Source organism: Passer domesticus, chromosome 1 (assembly GCF_036417665.1).
Source record: "Passer domesticus isolate bPasDom1 chromosome 1, bPasDom1.hap1, whole genome shotgun sequence".
Taxonomy (NCBI): domain Eukaryota; kingdom Metazoa; phylum Chordata; class Aves; order Passeriformes; family Passeridae; genus Passer; species Passer domesticus.
In genome coordinates this window covers 93800745-93821089 of record NC_087474.1, presented here as the reverse complement: position 1 = coordinate 93821089, position 20345 = coordinate 93800745, and the positions used below count along the sequence as shown (strand labels likewise).

The window sequence follows — 20345 nt, the reverse complement described above, 5'->3', positions numbered from 1 at the left end:
TTTTTCTTTCTTTTTTTTTTTTTAAAGAAATAAATTTTGTCTTCAACAAATATTAAAGGATAATTGGGATTTTAATGTACTTGTTTTCAAATTAGGATGAGTTTTGCCTCAGGCACAATAACTTTCTGGGCTCAAATCTGAATTATTTCTACAAACTATTTTAAAGCTACCTACCTATTATTAATATTGCATATGTGTTAGTTTTTACTGATTTGAATTCTGTTTTTGAGCTTCCTTTTAACTGATTTAGGCTTTTATAACTAAGCTCAAATCTAAATTAAACTTAATTTAAATTGCATTTTTTGATAATACTTTCTTCTTCGGTGATTTTAATACACAAACATAAAGCTTATGCTTTCCTGAAAAATTAGTATATATGTATTTGCTTAAAAAAATAAGATTTACATTTGAAGACAATTATGACATATTACTCTAGTATCTTGCCCACTCACATTTTTCTAACGGCTTTTCACATGTTCTGAATTCACTAATGTGTTTGTCCACTTTTGAACATTTGTAAAATGTTAAGGAAATTGAGCTAAAGCTGTATGTAGGCCACAATTTGTCTGACCTTTCCTTTCTTTTACAATTACTTTGTCAGGCAGCTATATCATATCTTTAGTGTATAATTTTAGATTGATCTTGTTCTGTGATTTCCAATCTTTTCAGTAAAAACAAGCAGAATATAATTTTCATTCAAGTGAAATTCTGAAAATCCTCCATACTGTACTCAGTGTAAGTTTTCCAATTCACTGTACATTTTGATATCTGCCAGTCAAGCTGAAAGAGTAAGCATGCAGGTAGCTGTAATAAGTCATCGTCCTCTGTAAAGGCAGGCTATTTACCTCATCAGACGGAGCATACATTTTGCAAGGTAAATTGAAGTAGGGATATTGTGAGTCTCAAGTACTTCCTGTTCTTTGGGAAATGCTTTTTAACAGTAAAATAGTTCTCCATTCTTGCCTGTAATTTGCTGCTCAGTGGTGGAAAAGGTGCCCCCAGTCCCCCAGGAAATACCCCTCTGTGTATAGCTTCCTTATATTTTACTTTCATTATCTTATCTACTATCGTAACCTCAGCTTTTTTTTCCTCTCTCTTTTTTGCAATCTCCTCTCCTGTTTGTTGTTGTCTCTCAGTATCCTAATCCAGTTATTGTGCCAGGATAGACAGTACCTCTTTTTCTTTGTTCTGATCCTATGCTATATTCACACCCTATTGGCAAAGATTAATTAGAGGGAGAATTGTCCCAACCTTATTAACCACTATGGCCAATGTTATCACATTTCCAGGACTATTATCACATTTCCAGGACTGTTATCACATTTCCAGGAAGGCTGTGATGGATAGTATTTGTTTTCCTTTGTATTTTCACTGTTGTGTTATGTATCTCATGAGAAGAGTTACCACATTGTGTCAAAATGCCTGGTGGCAAGGAGATTACACAGCATCCTCTGGCTTCTAGGGAGCTCCATGTCCATCATCTTCTGTTGTCTGTCCCTCTGCTCCCTCTTCTATGTGGACATTCACCTCTGTATCTTTTCTACCTGCTACTCTTGTGGTATCAGGGGAGCTTTTCTGCCTACAACAGTCTTGGCTGCTCCCCAGGAAATGAACAATATTTTTTGCTCTTCAGGAAATTACAGATTTTACGGAAGCAAAGCTTAGCAGCAAGTACTCAACTGCAAGGACATGCTGGCCCAAGGGAGAACTGTTTCTCAATCTGCCTCACTTCCCCACATTCTCTCTCATTATGTTGCTTTGAAGTCTCTGTATTTAAAATATAAGTGTGCTAGAATTACGCTTATTTTAATAAAATACAGATGTTTGGGTTATCTGTGAGAAAAGACCTGCAAGAAGATCTAGATAGCTTTGCTTTAAAGTTCTGAATTACTTAGCTAGGCTTGCTTTACAGCTCTGAATGTTGCATTAGAGTCAAAATGTTGCACTGTGAGTATGGAAATAAAAATTTTCAGCTGTTGGTAGCTAGAAAATATTTTGTAGCATAATGCGCCTCTTTGAGAGGAGATTAAGTGCCTGTAATAAAGTGAAGTCTCACTTGCAGGGTATGAAGTGACAAGTCTTAGCAAATGAAGTAATTCTAGAGATGGATAGAACAAGATATGTTTTCACTTGGATTTTCTGGAATGTGCCATGGTGTTTCCCAGGTAAGCTGGAGTCTGAGGGACTCTAAAATTGATGCCTGTTCTGTTCTTATTCCTTTTGAGTATCTCTTTTTCTTTGCATGGAAGTCAAGACACTGAGATGGGGGAGAAATCAGAAGTTTGCTGTGTTTCATCTTGACTTACAGTCATTATGTGAGTATGCTCTGATAGAAGAGGGAATTAAGGCAGGCATTTGGGTATGGAAAATTTATTGTCAGATGGCTTAATTTACCAAGGTTAAAGCCTTCTATGTATGATTTTAACAGTAAGAAAGCAGTACTGCTCTAATGGTTGACATTTTTACCTGCTTTCTCAATACCTATTTACAACCCCTAGGTGGGTATAAACACTGTAGTTGATTCAGGCAGAAGCTTAAACACATACCTTTTAGGTCTGTAAGTAATCCAAAACTGATTTTGGTGAAACTCAAAACACTTGAATGCTTCTCTGGCCTGGAACCTGAGGTTAAAATCATGGTTTCACAGAAGTGACTAGGAGTGTATGCACACATATTTATCCATATCAAATGGACACAGAAGACATAAAAAGACACTCGGAAAAAAAGAGGTGGAGGGTTAGTTTTCTTATTTCAGCTGTTTTCTCCTACTTTGTTACTGTTTCCATAATTATGAAAGGTGTTATAAATAAGAATTTAAAATAATTATTATTTTAAACAATTATTATTTTAAATAATAACAAATTTTTGGCATTTGAGTCAAAAATACTGGAATTGAATGGATCAAGAACTTCTGCCTTATCCTCAAATGTAATTAATTCCTAGATTCTGAAAAAAATATGTTAAGAAAATAGTACTTTTTTGTGCTAAAAGAAAGTATTCTTACTTTTTTACTAATGATCCAATTTTCTTTCTTGTGTTCTATTGACAATTCTTGTGTTCTATTGACTGCATGCTGAGCCAAAAAAGAGTGATTTTGTGGAGTAAAACCAAAAAGTATACCACAATGCACCATGAAAAAAACATCCAGCCAACTAACCAAAAGCAGGGACTGTCAAATAAGATTCCAAAACTAATTAGGACTTCACTGGCAGAAGAAACCTGTGAAGTAGGGTTAGCATCACCTTTTAATGCATTGGAAGGCAAAAAATTCACTTTTAAAAGATCTTTCATAAGTTAGCAAGATAGAGTATAAATTGTAATCAGGCATCTTGTCAATCAGGAAATAATTATAGTGAATTGGCTTGATTGAAAGCAGCATTTTTCTGCCCTACTTTTCGGTGATGAATATGAATAAAATGACAATAATTCTAAAACATATAGGCAACAATTTAACTTTCTAGTACAGGTTATTATGTCTAGAATTAATTAGCTTTCTTCAAAGCATAGTAAATGTTGTAGATCAGTAATCATTTAATTCCTAATGTAACACATACATGGATATTTTTATTAGAGAGATAAGAACCAATTGGTTCAGAAGACACTCCTATCATTTTGCATTATTTTCTTTGTATTGCAGCTGTGAATCCAGATATACTGACACATCATTATCCTTAACTGAAGGTCACATTCTGGACTTTCAAAGGCAATTGAAGAAACTTCCATATATTCTAAAAAGGCCAAGATTTCTTTCAGTATGTTTAATTTAAACGTGGCTATATATTAATAATTCAACCAATCATCCCTTAGCAGAAAGATTTCTTGCTAGCGCAAGTTCCTCTAACATACAGCTACTCTGAATGCTGGGTAGCCATAGTCTTAAGAAGCTTTTACCACTTTACACGGAGTACTTAATCCCTTTAAAAAAAAAGAAACAACGTTGTGTATTATGAACAAATTTGCATATTAAAAATTATCTTAATTCATATTAGATTATTTAGATACAGGAGCACATCTGTTTATGTTGACATGAAGTCAAAATGTAGGACTAAGTTTTTTCCCTCTCCCTATATCCACACCATTTTAATAGAAAATATTTATAGAAATAAAAGCTATGAATGTTTTTTACACTGCATAAATAAGAGGGCAAAAAATGTGTAAACTCTCTAACAAGCAAATACAAAATGCAAAGCCATCTGTCCATGTGTGGTTTACCTATTAAGAGAGAAACAAATACTTTGTGCACATAAAATCCTAGGTATTGCTGTGATCTGTGACTTCCAGTGCAATCTGCAACATGTGATGGTGCTATTTTTATTTCCCTTTTACGTACTACATTTCAGTTTATAAAGTTTGTAGAAGCTTCAAGTAGAAAAAAACTCCAAAATAATTACATAACTATAGTGTATATTTTCATTGTGATCTCTTTGAGTGTCTTGGCTTTTGCTTAGGGTACGAAAGGGCAAGAAATTATCATTATCTGACTATTACTGATACCCTCTCTCTTGATTCTGGTGACTTAGAGTTATCAGAACTACTCTTTGATAAGGTGCAGGCAGCATATCAGCTACTAAGCTTATCAAACCTCAGCTGGCTCCACTGCATTTGCTGCTGCTGTGCACAGCCAGGAGGGGATTAAAGCAGCCTCCTGCTCAGCGTGCACCTCTGGGCTGGTTCTGGGGATCTGAGCAGTACTCTCATCCTAATGTCTAGTGCAACACCTTTGTGAAAAGTGCACCTGAGTATCTCCCAAGGGCTTGCGGGTTGATTTTGAAACGTTATTGTTTTTCTCTGATCTCAGTGAAGGAAATGGCAACCTCCCCAAGGCAGGAAAAAACACTTTTTGGTATATTGGTATAGCCCTTAGAGCACAGAGCACCTACCTCCAATGCTATTTAAAGATACTCATACTTGCTGTTATAACAAATAAAGGAAGTCGTTTTAGCCCCAAAGCTAATGAAGGATGCCTGTTGCTTATCCCTCAGCCTCATATGGCTAGGTGTTCTGATACCTCATACTGAGAGGTAGAGCATTGATAGATGTGTTACTGCTCTGGAGACATTCTTGTAATGGTGCCTGAGAAGGATGGCCTTTAGCTACTCGTCAAGTTAAGGGTTTTCTTGCATTCTTTTGCCAAACTTGAGGGAACCTCATATCTTTGGAACCACATTTTCTTATCTGTTTTTTTGTTGAAATTTGCTGAGAGGCTTCAGTGTGGTGAGAAAGCCAGCAACATGCAAGTGTGTGCACACACATGCCAAGAGAGTTGGGGTTCACAGTCTCCAGAGCTTATGTAGCAAACCAGGTTTATAAGTGAGCTAACATCACTGTACACCTTGTATTCGAGCCAGCTTTTTTTTTTTTTTTTTTTTTTTTTAATTTCTTTCATCTGAGACATTGATTTCACACTCACTGGCACACTTGTAAGTGACTGCCAGAGGACTTCTGGCTAAAATATCTGTAGTAGTTCAGAATTACTGGGTTTCATGTTTTCCATGTACTGAACTCTGTTATCTTCTACCATTTCTGCAAAGGGGTTTTTAGGTTAGAATCTTTGCAGTTATTTCAAATTTTAGGATATCAACCCAGTTGTTGTTCATTTTCTTTTAAGAGAGAAACTGTCACTTTGATGTGTTATGAGTTTTCCACATTGAAAAGGCTTCAAAGCAAAATGGTCAGACTAGCTCGTGACTCCTGTCTTATAGCCCTTGTTAGATGTAAAAGAAAACCACAGTCTTCACTTTAACTTTCCCTCATGGGGCACAGAGAAAACTGCTGTTCATCTGACCAGTTTAAGGCTATATATAAAATACTAGTTCTTGTAACAAAAATCTTCATTATTGGTATCTTCACAGGGTCAGACTGTGATGGAAGACACAGTGCATAAAGAAAGGAGGAATGGACAAACAGATAAAAGGGGTAGGAAAGAAAAGTTAAAAAAGCAATCATTTCTTGCTGTCTTTTCTCCAATCTCCCTTCATCTGAAGACCAGGAGAAAAATAGTACACAGATCCTAAGGGCACAAACAGTGCATTTATTTGGACTGTGGCATTTAAGTAAAAAGGTGAGAGATTTTAGAAAGCTTTTCAGAGAAATGGCTCCCTAAGGTTCTGAGGGCATGGGTAGAAGAGTTGAAAAGGTAGAATTCAGAGTGAATTTAAACTTCAGTAATTTGAAAATCCTTTGTAGGATGCTGTTGCCTTCATATTAGGAGGATGGTCATGTGAAAGAAAACTGAGAAGGTGTTTGAGGAATCCAGGCAGTTAAAGAAATGGAGACCACATTTAGTAGGCCCAACATTATGTTTTCAGTAAAGATGCTGCTGTATTATCAGGATCTTTTTCTGACTCAAAGCTCCCAGAAATATAGCTGTTACTATCAAATTATCAAAGGCTCTGGAATAACAACAATAACAGCATCAATGGTTATAATAATAATAACAATATCAATAACAATAATAACAATAATAATAATAATAATAATAATAATAATAATAATAGAACAGAAGTCATATTCTGGTACCACCATCCCAAGAGGCTCTAACAGATGGAGGAGGAAAGAAAAATTAATCCCAAAACCCCTACAAAAGCTAGGTTGTTTTTTTTTTTCCTGTCAGGAACAACAAGTAAGGCTGAGATAAGTGTGCCAGGTTAAAATTCACTGGGTTTTATTGAATTGCATTGTGTTCTGTAATGTGTTGTAAGAATGACAACCTGGTGAAACTTGAAAGGCATACACTCTCCTTTTGACTGTAAATAGCTTATGTTCACTCACAAATGCACATTGAAGGAGAAAATGAAAAGATGACCTATGGAATGGGCAGGAAAAAAACACCTCAGAAGAATATTCATTCACATTTTACTCTACATATTATTTACCACAAAAAAAAACAAAACAAACCTCTGATTTTTTATTACATGGAAGTTTTTGATCAAGTATCACTCAGGAACACTAGTCTATATATACTTTTATCAATTAAAAAATTGTTGTAGCATTCACATTATTTTTCCCACTTTATTTTGCATAGATAAGATGAATGATTTTAATTGATCTTGCCTGAGTTAAAGAAAAAAAAAAACAAACACAAGATATAACGTTAGATTAGGGAAGATGGTACAAAAGATAGCCGGAAGTTTAGTAATGACTTAACTGGTTTGCAAGATTGGCTTGGTGCTCACATTTAAGTTAACATTTACATTTAAAACAGGAAGAGGATTTTATATCAAACAAAAATAAGTGAAGCTGTACATAAAAATAAATTTTACCCCCTATATGCAGTTCATACAGTGTATAAACTTGCACACATATCTCTGCATAATATGAGAATTATTGAGGAAATTTGAATATGTTTTTCTGTTTACCCAAGTCTGGAAGAAATTGGGATGAGAATGACTAGAATAGCTCATTATAAGGAGGTTGTTATAATGAAATTATATTAATTAATTATTAATTATTTTCTTTAATTGGCAGCACAAAAACAAAGGTCAAATCATCAAAGGTCAAATTACTTCAGATGAACAGACACATTGTTTTATATGATCCAAAAATGGGGTTTGCCATTTTGCATGTTAATGAAAAATAACTGTAAATTTAATTTTAAAACATTCTAAAAAACAAAATTGAATGTTCATGTTAAGAAATATTAAAATGAAGCTTCTCTCCTTGACAAGCCTAGCCCCGCCTTCCCCCACAACCCTCAACACACAAACAAGGAAGAATAATAAAAAAGAAAAAGTAAACCAAAAAATCCAAACAAAAAATAAATGGAAAATTAGAAGACTGGGGCATCAGAAATGAACATTTCATCAGACTAAACCAGGATAATTTCTGTCAAACCATGTTTAACTTTAGTATAAAAGTAAAGACGTTGTAAGGACCACAACAGGAATAATGAAGGAAAATTTGGGCTTCATTGTGATGCTCTATGTACACATGTCTTTGACTGGGAAACACAAATGAGGCAAATGGCTTTGCTGATCTCCTCTGTACTTTAAAAGAGAAATTAAAAAGGGATCAGTGGATCTTTATGGCTGATGGGAAGAGCCACACCTTTGGTGGCACTAACCAAAAATATCTCGTGCTTAATCTACGGGGTGTAAGGAAAACTTGAAATCAAAGTGCATGGGACAAACTCTATGTCTGAACACAGCATGATGAAGCACAGCTCTTTGTCTGCCTTTCTGTGTGCTGAAATTCCTCCTGCATAGGGAGATAGCATAATGCCAGACAGTAACAGGTCTTTAACAGCCAGGAAAATATCTGACTGAAGGAAAAGTGGCCTCGGTGGTCAGTTTGCCTAAGACTGGTGAAGGAAAAATAATGTGCTGAATGTAATCAGGTGCCCCACTGCCTACAGAACTGGAAGCAAAGCAGGTTTTTTGCAGCAGCTGTTAGTCGTACCAAGGTCACAGGTATGACACTGACACATTTTTCCCACTGAAAACTGTGTGAAATTTAAAAGGAAATATTGCCTGCTACTTGGCAATAATTAACACTCAAAACAGTGTTTAATGTAATTAATATGTTGACAGTACCTTCTACAGTCAAAATATTTGTTTGGATAAATGAACCAGCAAAACACTAATTCATCTCATTGTGGTAGTGTGCTCCAGGCAGTGAAAGAATGGTGCCTTCTGCAATGCTAACTGAGTGGAACAAATTCTGGGACTTGGATCTTCTACAATTAAAGCTTCAAGGGAATTTAAGGCACTAACACTAGGCTCTGTTTTGGGTGCAGTATGTTAACGAGATCATGGTGTTCATTAGGTGACCTTATGCCAGCAATGCACTTGGACAGTCTGGCATGTCAGAGCACCATGAATAAAATAATTTCGTTAAATAGCTCAGATGAAAATGACCTGCTGATAAAGGTGAAGTATGAGCACAGAAGAGGCTGTAATGGAGTTGCATAGTGAGAAGGAACAAGGCAGAACCAGAAGTCAGATGGTGCATCATGAATATTGCTATAGGAACCTCATGAAACTGATAGCATGAACTTTTATAATCTTGTGCTTACATGGAGTTGCTGTAATATTATCTGGTGATGTATTGAGCTTTGAACTGGTTTTCTGTGGTTTATTTTATTTTTCAGTCTTACAGTTCTGCTCCTAACTGACAGAAACAGGATTGTTTTAGTGTTTGCCCCATTTGGTAGGATAGAAAATTAAAATTACAAAAAAAAAGGCATGTTCAGTGGGGTGAGAAGAGTTGGACTTCAAGATGATGTGTCAGTGCTTTCATGCTAGTCTAGGATTTGTAAGACATGGTTTATTCCCCTGACTGGTCACATGCTTCCCAAATAAACAAATTTCTAGGCCTGATGTTCCATAGAGAAATAAATAGTGGAGTTGGGATTCTTAGGACATCTAATTAATCCTGTCTGAGTGCAGGACTAATGAAGCTTTTCTGACTTGTAGTAATAAAACTAGCTGCCATGTCTTATCTCTAATTACCTTTCTTTTCTGGCTGACCCCTTCCGACTAGCAAGTCTATGGAGAGTGGATTACCAGGGATGTTTTCTCTTTCTATCTGTTCTCAGATTCTGGCTTTCCTTTTCTCAAACTATCTGGTTATCTGCACACTCCTCAAAACCTTTTTCATGCAGGTCTCCAGGTGTGTCATTAACCCTTTGCTTTGGAAACCTGCTCTTTACTCTTCTCCAGATAATCTACCTCATCAGCTAAGCAGGCAGTCATGTTGGGGTAAAAGAAATAAATTTTAAAAACCCACATTTTATATCATATCTCATGGTCTTGTGCATGGTCCAACTGTCTGGTGAAAAGATTACTTCCTCCAGTGAAGGTACTTCATCCAGCTCCTTTGCTGTGGAGTTTAGTGAGGGAGACAGCAAAGTAAGAGTACTGCAGAGCTGAGCCCTTCAGATGTGTCCAGATAGATCTTGATGCAGCTTGTGAGTGATACGTTCAGAAAGAAGCAGTAACAGACAAAATGTGCCAGGGGACTTCACATACTTGTAGAAGGCTTTTCACAGTTTCACTAGAAGATTCTTTGCTGAAATTCCTCCTAAGTCCTGTTTTGAAGTTGGTCAGCTTTATTCTTCTCTTCTCTGCCTGTGAAAGAAAGTGTTGTCTGTTCTATTCTTTTACCACGAGGGAGTTACAAAGCTAAGATAAAAATTGGTTTTGTTGTGATTCACAGTTAGTCCTTTGCTTGATCTTGGGAAGGTACAACTTTTTTGAAATGCATGGCTTGTTATGAATTTGGAACTGCTCATTGCTTAAAGCTAGCCTATTTTGTGATATGAAGCCTCTGTTCCACATGTCAAAAGAACAAAAAAACCCAGTGTACTCTGTTTACTGATTGGTGCTAGCTATAATTATATGCTTGTCTACATGGGGAAGTTGGCCTCTATGAAATGTTAGAGAAATACTATTTGACCTCAAAATGTTCTTGACTTTTTCTTCAAAGATCTCTCCTCATGAGACCTTATTTCTAGTGTAGTTTCACTGTTTGCCGTAGTGGAAAAGAAATAGTCTTTGTGTTATGTTTCCCCCACTATCTTGGAGTAAATTAAAGATAAGTTATTAATTTTTTCCAGCAAGGCATCTTTTCTGCTTTGTATTTGAACACCTTTCTTCTACAGATCTTGCCTTCAACTGTTTTCTCATTTACACAGCTACTGAACTATTCTTTTGAGAAATGTCTCAAAGAGGCATTATTTTTTTCTCCCTTGTCATCTTTATTCTTCTGTGTATTTTCCTTGGAAAAATATAATTATGAAAGATCTTAGGTAGAAGTAGAATCTAGCCAATATTCTAAAGGTCCAGAAGGGTTGCCAGGAGGTAATTATAGAATAAAACTCACCAAATTTCGACATTGATCAACTATGAGAGATTTGTTCAGGACCCTCTATCTGCTGAAAAACTTGATTATTCCTTTAGAGAGTGGTAAAATCAATAGAACTGCACTGTTGTGAAACCACCTAAAATGAAAATAAAGCCTAGAAAAAGAAACGTGTTTTCAATTTACACTGTGTACTTAATTTTACCTTGAAGGTTTTTGTTACTGGGCCCCTTTCTGTAAACAAATGGAACCAGTAATTTTCATTTTTACTTCTGAAAATGTTTATTTCTTCTATTACAAGCATCCTAGCATATCTACACAGCAGAGTCATCCCATGCCACATTTTAAGACCTTGAGCTGACACTGAGCCGTCAAGTGGATCTCTCTGTAGAACATCACCATGCTGGGAAGAGATTCTTCCTCAATTACAGATTTCTGTACAGTCTGTGCAATCATATTTGAGGGCCACACTTATGAGGTGCAGAGCTAATTATATCAGGTGTAGACTTGCTGTGATTCAGACATGGAATTCTTCACATTTAGCTCCATAAGGGACTAGCTGCAAGTTCTTCAGTTAGCACTCCATTTAGCACTACATAGCAACTGAACCCACTAGGTTCTTGTATTTGGAAATCTAATAAATGTATTCTGTGTTGATTTAGTTTTGCTGCTATGTTATATCAAAAACCTGCTTAACTTATTCCCCACTTGGAGTCCTGGATCTCCTTCGTTAGAAATTTGGACATAATGGACACAGTAGAACTGAGAACCTCTGAGATTTAGCATAAGATAGATGATTCCTGCTGTCACTATGAAGTTGGATAATTCTTGTGAATGATCCCAGTCTTTGGGTTGTCATTTTTGTTCTACTCCTACAGGAAATTTCTTCCTATTAGTGATAGAAAATACTAATAAAAGCTTTAAAAGCTGTTATTTGACCTCAAAGCAGAACTTAGGTATTATTTCGCTGTATTTAAAATTAAATCACAGAGCTTTGCTGTTTTGTGTGGTTTTTTACATATATTTTATTTCAACTGAAAGAGTTAATAACCAGCATATGCCATGAGTTGCAGGAACTGTGTAATACTGCTGAAATTTTCCAAAGCAACTGTCTCATTACGTATTTCCTGTCTGGGATATTTTAAAATCTATTTACACTGATATGCAGGTGTGAGCCAAAGTCTTTGCTTGGGGATCCTTCTCTGGGTCTTATGTTAGTGTACATTTATTAAAACCAGAAACTGACTGTGCTTGCCAAGGTGAAAGAGTCTTCAAGTAGCACATGTGTCAGTGTAGTCGTAGGGTTGGTATGATGTATATTTTGGGACATAGAAGCCCACTGAATTTATAAAAGATCGGAATTATTTTTCCTTACCTAATTAGCAATGACCACCTATCCTACATTTATAAGCACTTTTAAACTTTTTTTACTGTGATGTCTATGAGATTTACCTTAATCAAGAGTTTCAAACTGCTTCCAACAGTTATTTTAGGAAGTAGTTTTAATCTAAACTAGATGTAAATGACAGGGAGTGTTCATTCACTCAGTTTTGACATCTCAGCTGGGTGGTATTAATTAACAGCCAAGACAAAAAAAGCTTCTTAAATAATTGCATAGGCATAATTGACCTGTGAACCGAGTCTGTTTTGGTACAGCTGCCAGAGTGCATAGGTTCTTGTTTGACACATAATATATTTTTTCACAGAAATAAGCCAATATGTGGGTTTCATTAATGTATCCTTTTTGTTGTTTTATGACATGCTGCATATATAAAACTAAAATATAACTAAAGAAAAATACCAACATTTGTAGAAATTATTTAAGGTATACCATTTTACCAATGCAATGATAACTTTCCTTAAATTGTCATCCAAATTCTTATTTCCTATTTTTCGTGGACTGAAAGCAGTTAATAAAATAGACTGATGACTTTAGTCATGTAATAATTTCTCAGACAGTGACTCTCAGAAAAATGTTATAAAATATAGTACACAGGTTCAAAGTGCGTGTTAGAAGGTTCAGGAGAAGGTTGGGAGGGAAAAGATAGATTGAGAATAGAAACTGTAGGGAAAATTTACTGTATTAATGTCACATTTGAATGTTTCTTCAAAGTAGACAAGTCCTTGATTTTTGGGATCTTGCCTATTAAATATCTTGTTACTTATTTTACTGACATCATGGTTAGTCTTACTCCAATATAAGTATGAACTTTTACTTCCTGGGAGAAAAAAAGTAATTTATTTAGGTTTCAGGTTTTCAGAAGATGATGAGTTGGAGAGAAATTTCTCAGAGCTCATAGCAACACCATGAAATTACATTAGTTAAAGTAAATTATAAAAGCGTAAGAATATTTTATTGTATTGCTAAATGATTTGTCTTAAATTTGTTATTTCTCCCCTTTTTTTCTCACACTTTGAGAGTATTGGGAAGTGGCAAGCTCAAACATTAAGTATTGTCTAAGAGAGGAAAATATAAGCTTTTCTTGTGTGCTGATAAGCTGATAGGCTAGCATATCCATGAAAATTACTGAAAGAGACTGATGGGACTTTAACTCTCATGTTACAGGGCCTGAGAGAGGTTGTTTTGCTGAATAAGGTAATTTTGGAATGAAAGGCTAAAAAATTACTTGGAAGCTATAAATTGGCTTATGTGAAGATGTGAGCTGCTCTACTACCATACAGACACTGAGCAAAGGGCAAAGAAATCTCTTTATATATATTTCGACATTGTCAGTATTGGAAACAACTGCTGAACCTGCTAATGCCAGCTTATTACCACATTGTAGAAAACCAGTAATTTAAAATAATTGGCATTTTGTAACATAGATTGATTTTCTTCTATTTTTCTCATTGTTTACCTGCTGTGAGCGTAAGACTCTTGGGGTTTTCTTTAATCAAGAAGCTTCCAGTCACTCTCCATGTCTGTCTGTCTCTCCCCCTCTCTGTCTCACACATACACATGCACACTCTGAGAATATCTGAAAATTACTAGTTCTACCATCAAGACAAGGAGGCTGCGACACTTTAATTTGTAAGCCTGCTCTCCTTTTCATACCAAAGACAGCATTTCAGGTAAAAGATCTGTCTATCAATTTTGCTGTTTCAACTTGCTTCTGAAATGAACTTGTAGTCTCTGGGGCAGCTGCCCATTGCAGGGATGTCTTTTGAAAGAAGCAGAAGTGCACCAAAACTCAGTAAACAACATAGCAGTCCTTCTTTCAGTAATGGTGGAATCTTCTCTAACAAAGACAGTTTGAAATTACATCAGTATCCAGCAGGTTGTCCATATAACCTCCCTAAAAAAACAAAAGGCAAACCAAAAAAACCCAAAATAACCAAAACCAACAAACAAAAAGACCCCACAACCTCTTTTGACCTTCTAGACCCTCCAAGAAAAGCACAATGCTGAGAAGATTTAGTTATTTAATTTCACTGACCAGTGAAATCAGTTTCCTCCTGCTCAGTGCTTTTAAGGAAATTTATTTCTTATATACTTTGTGGTTTGCTAAAATATAAGAACATAAATATGGGTTTTTTTAAAATTTATAAACAAAGAGCATCACAAAAAGTACCTTAAATCTTCGATTTAGGTGGGGCAACATTTAGGTAGAGTGAAATAAAATAAAATCAGTTACTGTCAGTGGTTTATTTTGTTATAATGGAAGCAGCTGAAATTATGCAATTATACAGCTATCAGAATTTAAGTAAATAATAGAATTACTCCAGATTTCTGAGTGTAGAGAAATGTTAATTTTAAACGAAATACAGTACTGTGAGATTACACAGACCAAAGGAAGTTTGGAGGCAGTCCCTAGTCGGTGAAACCACTTTATTTTATGTAGGTGAAATCCAGCACAAATTTGGTAGAGTCACACTATTCCCCCCTCCTCTTTACAGCTGCAAAATCTAGATCAAATGCCTTGGTCAAAAATAAACTATATTTATTTGAACTGCAGTCACCAAATAAAGTGAAGTTTGAGAATTCTGTCTGCTCTTTTGTTGTACAGAAATTCAGGAAATATTTGTTAATTTCTTGTATAGGCTGTATATCATTCTAATGGGAATTGTTTTATGCACTCACTGTTGCAATGTATGCGGATTGTTTAAGAAAACTGAGCTCTAGATAGTCTATTTAAGTTATAAATAACCTGGGTTTATTAGCTTCATATTAAACTTACTCAGCCTTGACCATAAGAAGAGTATCAGCTTTCTGAGAATCAGATGTCAGGTACCAATTGGAGTACACCTTCCCTTCCTCAAACTGAACAGTCCCACCATCTACTTTTAACTCAGACCAATTCTACCAGCTGTAATTGATTGAATTTCTGTCCATTTCCCTGGACTCAGTACACACAACTTTTGAGATCTACAAGAACTTGACTCAATGAAGGAGATCTCTTGGAGTCAGGCATTGGGAAATGGCACGACTTATTTCTGCAGACTAGAACTTTAATCTTTGCAAAATTTCAAGTAAGATATACGAGAACATAAAATTTAGCTAAATACTAATATACAACCATTTTATTTGGACTTGAGCAGTACTATGCTAACGTGAAATACAGTACAAATTAATAAAATACCAAGGGAAGAATAAGGAATTATGCAGAGTGGGTGGGGATATGAACCAAATAACATGTTAGAAGTAGCTGAGGGGTGTCTAAGGGTCATAGGAATTAACATGTATGATTTTAAGAGAATGTTTGAATAACTGATAGGAATAGATGGTTACTGCTTGTTAGCAGAGACAGGAGGGAGAGGATGACACTGCAGAGGTGCTTTCAGGATGTGCATGTAGATGTTTTAGGGGCACCTTGAGATAGCTGGGGGAAGTCCAGTCATAAATATTTGAGGGTGACGACTTTGTCCTAGACGAGTAATATGTAGTGGAAATAATGGGAATGACGGGGGAATGCCTTAGTGTAAGGAAAAGATAAAATGTCCTTGGCAGGCTCCAGCAGTCCTTGTCAGGCTCCAGTACTATAGCTGGGAAAGAGTCAGAGCTGAGTGGACAGCTGGGGCAAATGTACCCTGTGGTCAGCAGAGGACACACGCAGGTAGGAGTGACCAGTGGAAGAAGCTGACCAGTTTACTGTGCAGAGAAGCCTGGGCTGATATGAAGCATTTCTCAACTTCTGTCCCATCTATATCTGCATACACCTTCCAGATGATTTTTGTCTGTCAAAATCAAAAGGGAAATAGCAAGATCTGAGCTCTCTGGCATTTTGGGGATGTCAGGAGTGAAAATGCAGGCCAGCAGCATGCCTGTCATTCCATGCTAAAAGTCATAAAGGCAGATCAGCCTGTATGTGTGAATATCCTGTGATGTGTCTGAGAACTGGAAATTTAGTTGTTTTCTTACTTCATAGCTTTGTAACTGCTACACTGTCAGTTTGAAGTGATTTTGAAAATGTCACTATTGTATTTAGGAAGTAAAATGGGTTTTTATTTAGTTTTGGTATTTCCTCGTTGTTCATGAAAACATATATCAAGCATCTCTAACTTGTTAATTTCAGAAACTTGTGATCTTTTGTATGCACATGGATGCAAGGAAAATATGGGGACATAAATGTTGCCTTTTTATTTTTTTAAGGGGAAAAAAATCTATTTAAGTATTAAATACCAGAATACTAGCACAGTATTAGGACTGAATCAGCTATATTATCAAACAATGGAAACTAGGATAACTTATAAAAAATGGAAAGGCTCCATGAGAAACTTGGTAGTATACTATTCCTAATGATAAAACTGAAAAGGTAAAGAAATCTTTGAAGAGCAAATAAAACCCCTCAAAACAAACCCCAATGTTTAGTAAAGCGTTATGCCTGTGTTTTCACAGAGGGCCCTTAGATATGTAGGCAGAGTATAAATGCTGGTCCTTCATTCCTTTAGGGGATGAAGAAGAACAAAGCTCCCAAGTCACCAGGGCCAACTATAGCTTGTGAGTCACAACCATGCAATGGAGTTGTCCATTACAAATTGATGATTATTCTCTTCTTAGCTTAATCAAATTATTAATAAATGATGCTGAACAAATGGCATTCTATAAGCTGAGAAGAGTATGATATCCAAGCCTTTGATGGGCTTCCAGGCAGATCGGAAGCCCATATATTTCTTCATATATTGCCTAGGTCTTGAAAGCACAAAGTTGTCAGGCTCAAATGATGAAATGTTTTTATCCAGCTCCACTGTCCTTCTCTGCTGTTAAATTGTTCATTAGCAACTTAGGAGCATGTAGCTTTGAAGTTGATATAAGGCAATATTTTTTAAAATCTTGATTTACTATCATGTCTGAACATGATAAGCCATTCATTTTTATAAAAGGGCAAGGATGTATCATCATAAATCTCTATATTTTTGTTCTGAAAATATAATTTGTCATATTTTTCAACACATATAAGTCAGTAAAGCTTTAAAATATTTTTTGTTCTGCCAGTGAGCATTAGCTGAAAATCTATTCCACTTTTAACTGGAATAAAATAAAATGCATGGAAAAAACCTGAGTTCTATACACTATATTGTCTGTTTGAAATGTCTGAGAAAATAAAATAATGAAACAATATGTTCTGGGCATTGAGAAACCACAGCTACTACACAACAGGGTAGTATCAGGTCCATTTTTATAACACTGGGTTGAATTTTTCAGCAGATATATACCAATGATATTAACCTCAAATGAAGTTGTGTTTGATTTCTCAAGCTTTTCAGTTTTTATAACTTTTTTGCAGCTAAACCAAATAGATGCTTTCGAGTACATCTTCTGTTTCTCTTTTACTTCCATATCTCTCAATCACCCAAACTATACATTATTTGGTGGTAGAAATATTAGTAGAATTTAGGTCATGAGTAATTCTGAGTAAATTAGTAAAAAGTCTATGAAAAGGCCAGATAATAGATTGTGTTTCTTGTCTTTATTTGCACACAGAGTTGAATATGTCTTTGCTGTGATTGTACATTTTTAGAATAAAAACAACAGAACTACCAGATGGAATAAAATACAACTGACTCAGCCAGCACCAAATAATAAGCATATTGATTTTCAAAGCTGCATGTTTTAAACAATCTAAGATTGTGGTGGTTTTTATGTTTGAGCTGATTTTTAAATATGAATCAATTAGAAAAAGCTAGATCTTTCCTACATTGAGGTATTTAAGTGAGAGGTAAGATTTCTGTGACTTAGGTTACTGCCTCTGTTACACCTATTCACCCTGAACTCTTTCCATGGTTGGTGACCATCAATCTCGTTAACAAAATACAAGTTATGAGTTGCCTTACCCCAAAGTAGACTTCTGAAACAGACCTGATGAGCCATTTATTAAACAAGGCTGTTTGTCTTGTGTGTCTCTAAGGAAAACACATCTTGAATAAATTAGTTGTAAACATTTACCTCAAGTGTTTAAATTAATCAGAGGTGCGGAGTATATGGTTCTGTCAGTGGGGTGACAAATGTCCTTATGTAGATACATGTTTCTTCTATCCCTAAACAGAGGCATTTTTGATAATCAGTTTTGTAAACCAGGTTAGGTACTGAAATTCTGCATGACTGAAGCTACAAAGATCCTTCTTCCATGCACTCACTTTTTGTAAAAAAAGCACACTATATGAAAAATGCAAACACTTTGCACCAAGGTGAATATCATGTCATTGTTACACAGTATTTTTTGCCCAAATTTTGTGAAAAGTATAACCACAGAACTATTTTTATCCCATTTTGGCAACCATGAGACCACAGCAAGTGGAAAGAACTTATTGAAAAGATGTTTCTAGATCTCTCTTCTTACCATTATTTCATGTTGTACTAATACCAGTTATTGCATGGAAAAAAAAAATTAAGGTTATAGTTGAAGTAGAGAGAATGATTCCCTTTGATTTCAATGAGCTTTGGGTCAGATATAGTTCTAATTTGTATGAAAATAAATGCAAATTTACAGATATTGTTTGCATATCTCTTAAAGAAGGAATTTCAACATCACTTCAGAAGTATTATTAAAATTAAATTATATTTTTATTGAAGACCCTCAAAGGGATCCTGATTAGATATCATTTACCCTATACAAATTAAAAGAAGCTCATTGAAGGTCCATCTGAAAAGTCAGTCTTCTGCAGAATTATCTTTTAAGTGAATGTTTAGTAAACACAATTAAATTGTATTGTGTTTCAGAATAGAAACTCAGAAATATTAATACGGTAGCACACCTTTAGGTTATGACTTCACTGATATTGTAAATCTCAAGTGACAGTATAGTTTTCAGCAGAGACTTTCATTAGAGTAAGAGGGATTTGGGATACCCTTGAAAAATGACACCACATGGAAATTGCTTATCAGGCTTAATTTAAATATTAGCTGGCAAGTCTGCAGTCTAAGAGATGCAATATATCAACCAAAAAAAGGAGTAGCTAAAGGGCTGAATTTCTGAACAGCATCCATGTAAACCATGCTTTTGCTTTCCAGATTGCACAGCAAGAAGGAAAAAAAAAAAAAAAAAAACAGCTAATGAGAAAAATACTGCTGGGAAAAAAAACCAAAACAAACAAACCAAAAAAACCCAACCAAAACCAAACCAAACCAAACCAAAAAACCAAACCGAAACAAAAAAAAAAAAAAACAACCCACAACCCACCCAAAAAACACAAGAAAACAAGAAAGGAGAAAAAAAAAAATCAACTTTTCTGAGCTTCCTAGATGTCTTTTAAAGATGGGGAGGGGCACGGAGCTAAGCAGGGACTCTTGATTTCAGGTAGAAAGTAAGTAATTATGGATTATACGTACTTTCATAGCCTCTTTTAAACTCCCCAGACACCTTTCTTCTTTTTTATTTTTTTAATCAAGTCACTCAGAATTCTGTATTGAACTTATTTATATATCACAGCAGAAATTTGTTTGAAGTTTTTTTGTAGGCTTTTCTTTTTATTGATGTTGTTGTTACCAAGAAAAACTTTATTTTGTTCAATTTTTAATGAAATGAGCACTCCCAAACCAACTTAAGCATTGTCTTTTTTTCTTTTCTAGTAACCTTCAAGGTTTTCCCTGTCTGCCTAGGCTTAATGTAACTTGCAAGCATCTTGCTTATGTCAGAAGTATATTTCGTCTTACTGTTATGCACAAGCATACAAAGCGACAGTTACCTAACTTGACCAGCACCTAATTCTGGCACTTGAATGATGTTGCATGTACCATTTTTTATTTTTCTGTTTATAAATCAAGGTTTCTTCAGTTTCCTGATGAAAAAAATCCCATTCTGTATGAATATTTAGCTTGATCAGAGTTTTTCCTCAATTCACATGTCATCTGTGGTTTTGAAAATTTAGACACAACTTTATCTTGCCTTAATTTTAGTAAATGTTTCTACTATTTACTTTGTTTTGTCATGCAAGAAGGTATGCATAAAGAAAGATTGTTTTGGCATTGTGATGACCTATAAGTGTATATATTAGCCTTGTTAGCTGAATTTTTTATGTACGTGGCCTGAGATGCTGTCCTTTTCATGGCTGTTGAAGAATAAAAACATTGGGCAGCAGGAAATCAGTAACCCTTAAAACTCCCCAGT

General features: G+C 35.3%; 1 long non-coding RNA gene across 1 annotated transcript; it reads left to right on the top strand.

The window, feature by feature from the left end:
• Positions 1-1975: 1975 nt before the first annotated feature.
• Positions 1976-19972, top strand: LOC135288829 (uncharacterized). The gene is made up of 3 exons (XR_010351734.1): positions 1976-2165; positions 5853-5916; positions 19808-19972. It is a non-coding gene; the product is annotated as an uncharacterized LOC135288829 (long non-coding RNA).
• The last annotated feature ends 373 nt before the right edge of the window (positions 19973-20345 follow it).